Genomic DNA, 13,165 nt, shown 5'->3' on the forward strand with positions numbered 1-13,165 from the left:
TGTCCCAGGGAGGAGATGAGAATAGAGTGTAATTTAACTCGGATTAGAGTGTGAGATTGTCTGCTGCTTGTCCCAGGGAGGAGATGAGAATAGAGTGTAATTTAACTCGGATTAGAGTGTGAGATTGTCTGCTGCTTGTCCCAGGGAGGAGATGAGAATAGAGTGTAATTTAACTCGGATTAGAGTGTGAGATTGTCTGCTGCTTGTCCCAGGGAGGAGATGAGAATAGAGTGTAATTTAACTCGGATTAGAGTGTGAGATTGTCTGCTGCTTGTCCCAGGGAGGAGATGAGAATAGAGTGTAATTTAACTCGGATTAGAGTGTGAGATTGTCTGCTGCTTGTCCCAGGGAGGAGATGAGAATAGAGTGTAATTTAACTCGGATTAGAGTGTGAGATTGTCTGCTGCTTGTCCCAGGGAGGAGATGAGAATAGAGTGTAATTTAACTCGGATTAGAGTGTGAGATTGTCTGCTGCTTGTCCCAGGGATGAGATGAGGAGGAAACAGGAACTGACTGCCTGAGGAAAGGCATTCTATTAACTACAGTCATAGAAATGAACAATAATAATAACAATAATTATAAAACAAATTAGAAGGATGATGGCCATTCTATTTTTTATGGAAATGAAATTCATAACTGCTTGCACTTGTGCAACGGCTGCTCCCAGGCTAATTTTGTGTGTGTATTTTTAAGGTTTTATCTTAATTGAATTTATGGTAATGAACCAACTATGGTTCACATTATGTCTTTGACTGTGGCCATGGCAAGCCTGAAGCCATTCATCTGTCTGAAACATCACAGTTGTGCTAATGATGGCTATTATTACCACAGAGTTTTGTTCACCAGAGAACAATATGTAGAGTATTTTCTGCAGGTTATAGCAGCAGTCGTGAAGTTGATTGTGTTGAATTGTGTGAGTGGTACGGCCATGGTGGAGGCCCAGGTAGTGTGATGAGGTTGAATAGCATGGGACCGAGTGTTAGCGACACATGCACAGATATGGTTTGACCTGGACGTACTGGGACAAATCTTTAAGTTGTAGCGTTGTAGAGCTTGCTTGTAAGTGTCTCTAAAACATGGCATGACATTCCTGATTCTTTTGTTGCTGAGAATTGTCCTGTTTTGTTGCTGTGAAATGCAGATGAGCTTTGCGATTTACATAAATTCACTGAAAACCCACACAAGGTTATATTAACAGTATTACACTTTCATGTAGCCAACTTTTGGCCAGTTAATAGCCTAACCACCGATCAAGCAACATTATGGACTAAACATGAAAGATCCTGTGGCTGCAGGATGATTTTGTTGTGACAGTGTAGGCCAAATTAAGATCCTACATCTGTACCATGACTTTCATGTTAACGTTTCATGATACATTTTTATTTATTTATTTATTTTTATTTGACCTTTATTTAACCAGGTAGGCTAGTTGAGAACAAGTTCTCATTTACAACTGCGACCTGGCCAAGATAAAGCATAGCAGTGTGAACAGACAACACAGAGTTACACATGGAGTAAACAATGAACAAGTCAATAACACAGTAGAAAAAAAGAAAAAAAGAGAGTCTATATACATTGTGTGCAAAAGGCATGAGGAGGTTGGCGAATAATTACAATTTTGCAGATTAACACTGGAGTGATAAATTATCAGATGGTCATGTACAGGTAGAGATACTGGTGTGCAAAAGAGCAGAAAAGTAAATAAATATAAACAGTATGGGGATGAGGTAGGTAAATTGGGTGGGCTATTTACCGATAGACTATGTACAGCTGCAGCGATCGGTTAGCTGCTCAGATAGCAGATGTTTGAAGTTGGTGAGGGAGATTAAAGTCTCCAACTTCAGCGATTTTTGCAATTCGTTCCAGTCACAGGCAGCAGAGAACTGGAACGAAAGGCGGCCAAATGAGGTGTTGGCTTTAGGGATGATCAGTGAGATACACCTTCTGGAGCGCGTGCTACGGGTGGGTGTTGCCATCGTGACCAGTGAACTGAGATGAGGCGGAGCTTTACCTAGCATGGACTTGTAGATGACCTGGAGCCAGTGGGTCTGGCGACGAATATGTAGCGAGGGCCAGCCGACTAGAACTACATGGCTACATGGCCTTGATTTTATTACACTTTCATTATGATGTCTTAGAACAATAACAGGACCACAGTTGAGTCGGTTATCTTTCTGTCATGAATGTGTATGACAGGTGTCAACAACATAATTACGGTGCTGTTATGTTGGCTTTAGGATGCATGGCTCGATGTGTTAGTGTAGCAGAGAGGGTCGAGAGTGGTATCTGATCTCCACTGTCACAGTGTTTGAAAGGTAATTTGTAGGAGTGACATGAAGCTCATTGGGAGTCCCCTCTTCTCCACCCCAACCCTCCTGTATCCCTCACATGGTACTGTTGAGCCAGGGATTTGTACACCATCAGGGGGTTTAAAAGTTAAAGTGCATATTCCCTGCACTGTAGGGGCCACAGTAACTGAATTATTATTTTACAATCTAATACCAGATCAAAGCTCAGTAGACCAGCCATGCTTAGAATAGCATTATACTCATGCTCTTCCCACAAGAATATGTGACGAATCAAATGTATTTAAATAGCATGATTAATGTCCTCTGTAAATTGTCATAGTTTACTGTTGATTCATGTCACATTATCATCAGTCCTTAAAATGCTGTCATCATCATAACCCTCCACTCCAAGTCAACCATACAGTAGACTTCTTCCCAGTACAGTGAAATCATGCAGCTATATTAATCATAGATTTGAAAATGCTTGGAGCATTAAGGGAATATCACAGAGGCCCATCTCTCACAAGTAGGAGACAAGCCCAATGATCTTGGCACGGCCTGATTGATACCCCTCATTAGAGACAGCCGGGGCTACTTTCACTGTACACACACACACACACACACACACACACACACACACACACACACACACACACACACACACACACACACACACACACACACACACACACACGTCGTCACAGAAAAACACTGGGGGAGGTTATTATCCCACAGAGTTCACTGCCACCAAAGTGGCACACCCTTGACCTCTCACCCCATGCCACCTGTTCAGTGGTACATCCCTGCCCCACACTGTATGCTGATGGACTACCACTCTACCAAAGCCAGTGAGTAGGGGGTGTATGGTAGGCTATAGAGTTTCTATCTCACAGCCAGTCTATTAAGAGAAATATCACCCTCTTGGCATTCCTCTTTTTCCTCTATTAAAATGTATTGAATGCCTGTGGTGTGCAGGGGTAGAATAAGCTAAAGTAGCAGGACTTATGAAGCCCCGTGACTCTCTGCTGACTGCTATTTATACTATGGCCAACTTGTTTTACTTCTCTCTATCCATTCCTCCCAGTCATACTTTAGTTGTGGAAATAGAGCATCGTAACAGCTGGGGTACTGATGCACCCAGGGGGAAGCGTGTGTGTTATGCAGTGATGATGCCTTCCCTCTGGCCTGCATAGCCAAAACAGACAGCCAGGGCAGATTGTTGCAGTTGGTTGCTGTGGTAGCCAGGGTGTGGATGTCACCCATGCTGAGACCCAGACATGGATGGAGAAGTAGGTTCCCTCCAGTATTCCCTCTGGGGTGTAGGATGGGTACAGGATGGACCGGCAAGCAGTGCTGACAGACTCAGTGACAGGATCATAATATATACACTTAGGTTGGAATCATTCAATCATTTTTTTCAACCACTCCACAAATTTCTTGTTAACAAACTAATAGTTTTGGCAAGTAGGTTAGGACATCTACTTTGTTTTTTATTTTAACCACTAGGCTACCCTGCCGCCCCGACACAATTAACTTTTCTAATAATTGTTCACAGAGAGATTATTTCACTTATAATTCACTGTATCACAATTCCAGTGGGTCAGAAGTTTACATAGAAGAAGTTGACTGTGCCTTTAAACAGCTTGGAACATTCCAGAAAATGATGTCATGGCTTTAGAAGATTCTGATATGCTAATTGACATCATTTGAGTTAATTGGAGGTGTACCTGTGGATGTATTTCAAGGCCTACCTTCAAACTCAGTGAGTTTTTGCTTGATATCCTCTGGTATATCAGAGGAAATGTCCTCAGGTCTGATGAAACAAAAAATAACTGTTTGGCTGTAATGACCATTGTTATGTTTGGAGGAGAAAGGGGGAGGCTTGCAAGCCGATGAACACCATCCCATCCATGAAGCACGGGGGTGGCAGCATCATGTTGTGGGGGTGCTTTGCTGCAGGAGGTACTGGTGCACTTCACAAAATAGATGGCATCATGAGAAAGGAAAATTATGTGGATATATTGAAGCAACATCTCAAGACATCAGTCGGGAAGTTAAAGCTTGGTCGCAAATGGGTCTTCCAAATAGACAATGACCCCAAGCATACTTCCAAAGTTGTGGCAAAATGGCTTAAGGACAACAAAGTCAAGGTATAGGAGTGGCCATCACAAAGCCCTGACCTCAATCCTATAGAAAATGTGTGGGCAGAACTGAAAAAGTGTTTGCGAGCAAGGAGACCTAAAAACCTGACTCCGTTACACCATCTCTGTCAGGAGGAATGGGGCAAAATTCACCCAACTTACTGTGGGAAGCGTGTGGAAGGCTACCCGAAATGTTTGACCCAAGTTAAACAATTTAAAGGCAATGCTACCAAATAATAATTGAGTGTATGTAAACTTCTGACCCACTGGGAATGTGATGAAAGAAATAAAAGCAGAATTTAATCATTCTCTCTACTATTATTCTGACATTTCACACTCTTAAAATAAAGTGGTGACGTAACTGGCCTAAGACACAACATTTTTGATTAGGATTAAATGTCAGGAATTGTGAAAAACCTCATCTGTATATATATTTATACAGTGGGTCAAAAAAGTATTTAGTCAGCCACCAATTGTGCAAGTTCTCCCACTTAAAAAGATGAGAGAGGCCTGTAATTTTCATCATAGGTACACTTCAACTATGACAGACAAAATGAGACAAAAAACCTAGAAAATCACATTGTAGGATTTTTAATGAATTTATTTGCAAATTATGGTGGAAAATAAGCATTTGGCCACCTACAAACAAGCAAGATTTCTGGCTCTCACAGACCTGTAACTTCTTCTTTAAGAGGCTCCTCTGTCCTCCACTCGTTACCTGTATTAATGGCACCTGTTTGAACATGTTATCAGTATAAAAGACACCTGTCCACAACCTCAAACAGTCACACTCCAAACTCTACTATGGCCAAGACCAAAGAGCTGTCAAAGGACACCAGAAACAAAATTATAGACCTGCACCAGGCTGGGAAGACTGAATCTGCAATAGGTAAGCAGCATGGTTTGAAGAAATCAACTGTGGGAGCAATTATTAGGAAATGGAAGACATACAAGACCACTGATAATCTCCCTCGATCTGGGGCTCCACGCAAGATCTCACCCTGTGGGGTCAAAATGATCACAAGAACCACACAGGGGGGACCTAGTGAATGACCTGCAGAGAGATTGGACCAAAGTAACAAAGCCTACCATCAGTAACACACTACGCCGCCAGGGACTCAAATCCTGCAGTGCCAGACGTGTCCCCCTGCTTAAGCCAGTACATGTCCAGGCCCGTCTGAAGTTTGCTAGAGAGCATTTGGATGATCCAGAAGAAGATTGGGAGAATGTCATATGGTCAGATGAAACCAAAATATAACTTTTTGGTAAAAACTCAACTCGTCGTGTTTGGAGGACAAAGAATGCTGAGTTGCATCCAAAGAACACCATACCTACTGTGAAGCATGGGGGTGGAAACATCATGCTTTGGGGCTGTTTTTCTGCAAAGGGACCAGGACGACTGATCCGTGTAAAGGAAAGAATGAATGGGGCAATGTATCGTGAGATTTTGAGTGAAAACCTCCTTCCATCAGCAAGGGCATTGAAGATGAAACGTGGCTGGGTCTTTCAGCATGACAATGATCCCAAACACACCGCCGGGCAACGAAGGAGTGGCTTCGTAAGAAGCATTTCAAGGTCCTGGAGTGGCCTAGCCAGTCTCCAGATCTCAACCCCATAGAGAATCTTTAGAGGGAGTTGAAAGTCTGTGTTGCCCAGCAACAGCCCCAAAACATCACTGCTCTAGAGGAGATCTGCATGGAGGAATGGGCCAAAATACCAGCAACAGTGTGTGAAAACCTTGTAAAGACTTACAGAAAACGATTGACCTCTGTCATTGCCAACAAAGGGTATATAACAAAGTATTGAGATAAACTTTTGTTATTGACCAAATACTTATTTTCCACCACAATTTGCAAATAAATTCATAAAAAATCCTACAATGTGATTTTCTGGACTTTTTTTTTCTCTAATTTTGTCTGTCATAGTTGAAGTGTACGTATGATGAAAATGACAGGCCTCTCTCATCTTTTTAAGTGGGAGAACTTGCACAATTGATGGCTGACTAAATACTTTTTTGCCCCACTGTATAAATATATATACAGATTAGGTTTTTCACAATTCCTGACATTTAATCCTAATACATATTCAGTGTCTTAGGCCAGTTACGTCACCACTTTATTTTATATATATATAGCCTCGTTATTGTTATTTTATTGTGTTGCTTTTTAATTTTTCTCTTTGTTAAGAAACTTTTTAACTGCCTGTTTGGGACAGCACTCTTAAGTAAGCATTTCACAATACAGTTTACAGCTGTTATATTCGGCGCATGTGACGAATAACGTTTGATTTGAATATTGCATAGTCATGTTGTGTGACTTATAGGCTAGATACATTCTGGTGCATTCTCTGGGGACTGAACAAGCTGTATCTCTCTCCTGTGAGTTGTGTTGCATAGACGCTTGTGCTTGAAGGATGAAAAGATTTATTCGATTGCTCCTCAGTGAATCTCACTTTACTTTTCGCTTTGAGCTTGAAGTTCAAGGAACAATTTATTAGATTTTCTTCTCAGTGAATGACACTTTTCAAACTTTCTTGATGTTGCTGCCTTTCACAGTAAACATTGACTAACTGCATGCTAAACTCAGATAGCTCCTTATCTGATGTGCTGGTTTGTAATGTAAACACTCTGTTATGCCTTTTGTGATGGGATAAATCATAAGGCATTGAAATCCTATTAGAGTAGAGGTGAGTGAAATCCTACTGGACTAGAATAGAGGGGAAATCCTATTGAACTAGACTAGAACTGAAATCCTATTGAACTAGACTAGAGGATACATCCTAGTGGACTAGACTAGAGGTGAAATCCTATTGAACTAGACTAGAGGATACATCCTAGTGGACTAGACTAGAGGTGAAATCCTATTGAACTAGACTAGAGGATAAATCCTATTAGACTAGACTAGATGTGAAACCCTATTAGACTGGAGGTGAAATCCTATTATACTGGAGGTGAAATCCTAATAGACTGGAGGTGAAATCCTAATAGACTGGAGGTGAAATCCTATTAGACTGGAGGTGAAATCCTATTGGACTAGACTAGAGGGGAAATCCTATTGAACTAGACTAGAGGACAAATCGTATTGGACTAGACTAGAAGTGAAATCCTATTAGACTAGACTAGAGGTGAAATCCTATTAGACTAGACAAGATGTGAAATCCTATTAGACTAGACAAGATGTGAAATCCTATTAGACTAGACTAGATGTGAAATCCTATTAGACTAGACTAGAGGTGAAATCCTATTAGACTAGACTAGATGTGAAATCCTATTAGACAAGATGTGAAATCCTATTAGACTAGATGTGAAATCCTATTAGACTAAACTAGATGTGAAATCCTATTAGACTAGAGGTGAATTCGTATTAGACTAGACTAGAGGTGAATTCCTATTAGACTAGACTTGACATGAAATCCTATTAGACTTGAAATCCTATTGGACTAGAGGTGAAATCCTATTGGACTTGAGGTGAAATCCTATTGGACTTGAGGTGAAATCTTATTGGACTTGGGGTGAAATCTTATTGGACTAGAGGTGAAATCCTATTGGACTTGAGGTGAACTCCTATTGGGCTTGAGGTGAAATTATATTGGGCTTGAGGTGAAATTCTATTGGGCTTGAGGTGAAATCCCATTGGACCTGAGGTGAAATCCTATTGGACCTGAGGTGAATTCTTGTTAGACTAGACTAGAGGTGAATTCCTATTAGACTAGACTAGAGGTGAATTCCTATTAGACTAGACTTGACATGAAATCCTATTAGATGTGAAATCCTATTGGACTAGAGGTGAAATCATATTGGGACTAGACTAGAGGTGAAATCCAATTCGACTCGACTAGAGGTGAAACCCTACTAGAATAGAGGTGAAACCCTACTAGAATAGAGGTGAAATCCTATTGGACTTGAGGTGAAATCCTATTGGACTTTAGGTGAAATCCTATTGGACTAGACTAGAGGTGAAATTCTATTGGACTAGACTAGAGGTGAAATCCTATTAGACTAGACTAGAGGTGAAATCCTTTTGGACTAGAGGTGAGCGGACCTTGGGCGGAACAGATACAGTGTATTGATCAGAATGTTAAAGCCTGATCAGATACGGTACATTGATCATAATGTTAAAGCCTGAACAGATACAGTACATTGATCAGAATGTTAAAGCCTGAACAGATACAGTACATTGATCAGAATGTTAAAGCCTGAACAGATACGGTACATTGATCAGAATGTTAAAGCCTGAACAGATACAGTATATTGATCAGAATGTTAAAGCCTGAACAGATACAGTATATTGATCAGAATGTTAAAGCCTGAACAGATACAGTATATTGATCAGAATGTTAAAGCCTGAACAGACTAGAGGTGAAATCCTATTAGACTAGACTAGAGGTGAAATCCTATTAGACTAGACTAGAGGTGAAATCCTATTAGACTAGACTAGAGGTGAAATCCTTTTGGACTAGAGGTGAGCGGACCTTGGGCGGAACAGATACGGTATATTGATCAGAATGTTAAAGCCTGAACAGATACAGTATATTGATCAGAATGTTAAAGCCTGAACAGATACGGTACATTGATCAGAATGTTAAAGCCTGAACAGATAAAACATATTGATCAGAATGTTAAAGCCTGAACAGATACAGTATATTGATCAGAATGTTAAAGCCTGAACAGATACGGTATATTGATCAGAATGTTAAAGCCTGAACAGATACAGTACATTGATCAGAATGTTAAAGCCTGAACAGATACGGTATATTGATCAGAATGTTAAAGCCTGAACAGATACGGTATATTGATCAGAATGTTAAAGCCTGAACAGATACAGTATATTGATCAGAATGTTAAAGCCTGAACAGATACAGTATATTGATCAGAATGTTAAAGCCTGATCAGATACAGTATATTGATCAGAATGTTAAAGCCTGAACAGATACAGTATATTGATCAGAATGTTAAAGCCTGAACAGACTAGAGGTGAAATCCTATTAGACTAGACTAGAGGTGAAATCCTATTAGACTAGACTAGAGGTGAAATCCTTTTGGACTAGAGGTGAGCGGACCTTGGGCGGAACAGATACAGTATATTGATCAGAATGTTAAAGCCTGATCAGATACAGTATATTGATCAGAATGTTAAAGCCTGAACAGATACAGTATATTGATCAGAATGTTAAAGCCTGAACAGATACGGTACATTGATCAGAATGTTAAAGCCTGAACAGATACGGTATATTGATCAGAATGTTAAAGCCTGAACAGATACGGCATATTGATCAGAATGTTAAAGCCTGAACAGATACAGTATATTGATCAGAATGTTAAAGCCTGAACAGATACAGTACATTGATCAGAATGTTAAAGCCTGAACAGATACAGTATATTGATCAGAATGTTAAAGCCTGAACAGATACGGTATATTGATCAGAATGTTAAAGCCTGAACAGATACAGTATATTGATCAGAATGTTAAAGCCTGAACAGACTAGAGGTGAAATCCTATTAGACTAGACTAGAGGTGAAATCCTATTAGACTAGACTAGAGGTGAAATCCTTTTGGACTAGAGGTGAGCGGACCTTGGGCGGAACAGATACAGTATATTGATCAGAATGTTAAAGCCTGATCAGATACATTATATTGATCAGAATGTTAAAGCCTGAACAGATACAGTATATTGATCAGAATGTTAAAGCCTGAACAGATACGGTATATTGATCAGAATGTTAAAGCCTGAACAGATAAAACATATTGATCAGAATGTTAAAGCCTGAACAGATACGGTATATTGATCAGAATGTTAAAGCCTGAACAGATACAGTATATTGATCAGAATGTTAAAGCCTGAACAGATACAGTATATTGATCAGAATGTTAAAGCCTGAACAGATAAAACATATTGATCAGAATGTTAAAGCCTGAACAGATACAGTACATTGATCAGAATGTTAAAGCCTGAACAGATACGGTATATTGATCAGAATGTTAAAGCCTGAACAGATACGGCATATTGATCAGAATGTTAAAGCCTGAACAGATACGGTATATTGATCAGAATGTTAAAGCCTGAACAGATAAAACATATTGATCAGAATGTTAAAGCCTGAACAGATACGGTACATTGATCAGAATGTTAAAGCCTGAACAGATAAAACATATTGATCAGAATGTTAAAGCCTGAACAGATACGGCATATTGATCAGAATGTTAAAGCCTGAACAGATACGGTATATTGATCAGAATGTTAAAGCCTGAACAGATAAAACATATTGATCAGAATGTTAAAGCCTGAACAGATACGGTATATTGATCAAGATTTTAAAGCCTCCTGGGTCAGGATGAGGTGATTATTTGACCTGAGTGCGTCTTCAAGCTCTTCATACTGTATTGCCCTCCAAACACAGCCTGACTCAGCCAGACAGCAACCCACTCTATACTGTACACTACAGACAGAGAGAGGAGAAAAGGGAGACACAGAGAGAGAGAGAGAGAGGGAGAGAGGGAGAAAGAGAAAGATAGAAACCTTCTGAATAATTTACTCTCCAGGAGAGAGAAAAACACACAGCAGAAAACAGGGAGTCCTCCTCTGACTAGAATAATTTGTCAAAGCAGAGTTATTACCCGGGCCGGTTAGAGACTTTCAAGCTGACTGTAGGTGTATTATTTATGCAGAATGTTATGAAAATGATTAGTCGGCTAAAAATGACTTTTTGTCATATAATGAAGATGCCAGAGCACGAGGTGGGTTTGCACTATCAAATCTATAAAAAAATAAAACGATTGAGATAGAAAGAATAGAATGACGATGCCTGCAATGCGCTTCCTTTGTGCTCTGTCGCTATCACAGAGGAGAGATCTGCGTTTTCTGTGGTCTGATCCTGCACTGCTGTATTCCTGCTCTGTAGCAGAACTGTTGCTGAGGCTGGGCTAAGACTGGGCTGGACTTGGGCTGCAGCCTGCAGTGTTTGCTGGGAGTAGGCTGCTGCTGAGGCTGGGCTAAGACTGGGCTGGACTTGGACTGCAGCCTGCAGTGTGTGCTGGGAGTAGGCTGCTGCTGAGGCTGGGCTAAGACTGGGCTGGACTTGGACTGCAGCCTGCAGTGTGTGCTGGGAGTAGGCTGCTGCTGAGGCTGGGCTAAGACTGGGCTGGACTTGGGCTGCAGCCTGCAGTGTATGCTGGGAGTAGGCTGCTGCTGAGGCTGGGCTAAGACTGGGCTGGACTTGGACTGCAGCCTGCAGTGTGTGCTGGGAGTAGGCTGCTGCTGAGGCCATTTCTCTCAGGTGGAAGGTAACCTATATGGCCCCAGGCCTGGATCTCTCTCTCTCTGATGTGAAATATTGCTCCTTTATTCCACCACATCCCACAGCAGATTTCCCAGGGAACGCTTCAAAAGACAGCAGAGGTAGACAGCATGAGAGCTGCAATTGAAACAAGCGAGGGTCCCCTTGGTGCAGAGGGAAATGTGCTGTAAAAATGTTGGATGGGATCCAGAGAGTTGGAACAAAGTTGTATTTTAGTTCCATGGTCAGTCCCTCGCCTTTGGCTGTGTCTCTGTGTTTTTATGTCCTGCACCAGCCTGCCCTGGCCGTACAAACATCCCAATACATCTCCTCTTCCAAAGCTGCACAGGAACATGGCACGTCCGACAGGAAAAAACACTAGTTACAACATCTTTCATGTTCAGGGAGAACAATGCAGGGGTCCAGTGTCAGTAGGGGTGGAGTGGGCGGTCAAGCACGGTTTCCTAGTGTAGGAAGAGAAAGAGCACACATTGAGGAAGAGCACACACTTACACTGAGGAAGAGCACACACTTACACTGAGGAAGAGCACACGCTTACACTGAGGAAGAGCACACACTGAGGAAGAGGAAGAGCACACACTTACACTGAGGAAGAGCACACACTGAGGAAGAGGAAGAGCACACACTGAGGAAGAGGAAGAGCACACACTGAGGAAGAGGAAGAGCACACACTTACACTGAGGAAGGGCACATGCTTACACTGAGGAAGAACACACACTGAGGAAGAGGAAGAGCACACACTGAGGAAGAGCACACACTTACACTGAGGAAGAGCACACACTGAGGAAGAGGAAGAGCACACACCTACACTGAGGAAGGGCACACACTGAGGAAGAGGAAGAGCACACACCGAGAAAGTGGAAGAGCACACACTGGGGAAGAGGAAGAGCACACACTGGGGAAGAGGAAGAGCACACACTGAGGAAGAGCACACACCGAGGAAGAGAAAGAGCACACACTGAGGAAGAGCACACACTTACACTGAGGAAGAGCACACACGGAGGAAGAGGAAGAGCACACACTTACACTGAGGAAGAGCACACACTAAGGAAGAACATACACTTACACTGAGGAAGAGCACATACTGAGGAAGAGCACACTCTTACACTGAGGAAGAGGAAGAGCATACACTTACACTGAGGAAGAGCACACACTGAGGAAGAGGAAGAGCCCACGCTTACACTGAGGAAGAGCACACACTGAGGAAGAGCCCACGCTTACACTGAGGAAGAGCACACACTGAGGAAGAGGAAGAGCACACACTGAGGAAGAGCACACACTTACACTGAGGAAGAGCACACACTGAGGAAGAGCACACACTGAGGAAGAGGAAGAGCACACACTTACACTGAGGAAGAGCACCCACTGAGGAAGAGGAAGAGCACACACTGAGGAAGAGAAAGCGCACACACTGAGGAAGAGCACACACTTACACTGAGGAG

At 41.8% G+C, this 13,165-nt stretch overlaps 1 protein-coding gene across 13 annotated transcripts in view; it reads left to right on the forward strand.

Moving 5' to 3' along the window:
* LOC115123604 (pleckstrin homology domain-containing family A member 7-like) overlaps nucleotides 1-13,165 on the forward strand; it is a 159,660-nt gene that overhangs the window by 77,511 nt on the left and 68,984 nt on the right. The window lies entirely within an intron of this gene.

The sequence above is a fragment of the Oncorhynchus nerka genome, linkage group LG27 (genome assembly GCF_034236695.1).
Source record: "Oncorhynchus nerka isolate Pitt River linkage group LG27, Oner_Uvic_2.0, whole genome shotgun sequence".
NCBI lineage: Eukaryota > Metazoa > Chordata > Actinopteri > Salmoniformes > Salmonidae > Oncorhynchus > Oncorhynchus nerka.